Source organism: Arachis ipaensis, chromosome B06 (assembly GCF_000816755.2).
Source record: "Arachis ipaensis cultivar K30076 chromosome B06, Araip1.1, whole genome shotgun sequence".
NCBI lineage: Eukaryota > Viridiplantae > Streptophyta > Magnoliopsida > Fabales > Fabaceae > Arachis > Arachis ipaensis.
The window spans coordinates 135,781,033-135,781,368 of record NC_029790.2 but is presented as its reverse complement, the minus strand read 5'-3'; positions in this window follow the sequence as shown (position 1 = coordinate 135,781,368).

Below are 336 nucleotides of genomic sequence, written 5' to 3'. Positions count from 1 at the left end.
AAATTATATGAAATGTTAAAATTTTCATTAAAATTTTTATTAGTTTTATTTTATTTTATTTTTTTACCAAAGATATGGAGACTCGAACCTGCAATCTCTTAATTGAGTATGGAGAGACTATGTCATTTGAGCTATTGCTTCTTGCCTTTTATTAGTTTTACTTGAAAGTTAATACAAGGTACTTTTAAATAATTTTATTATTAGAAATTAAGATAAACACAGGTGATTTTTATAAAAGAAAGGAAATAATTGTATCTTCAATATTATTGTAAGAGCTAATTTATATTTTTTTAAACAATAATTTAATTTTAATATGATTAGTGTAAGAGAAAATAG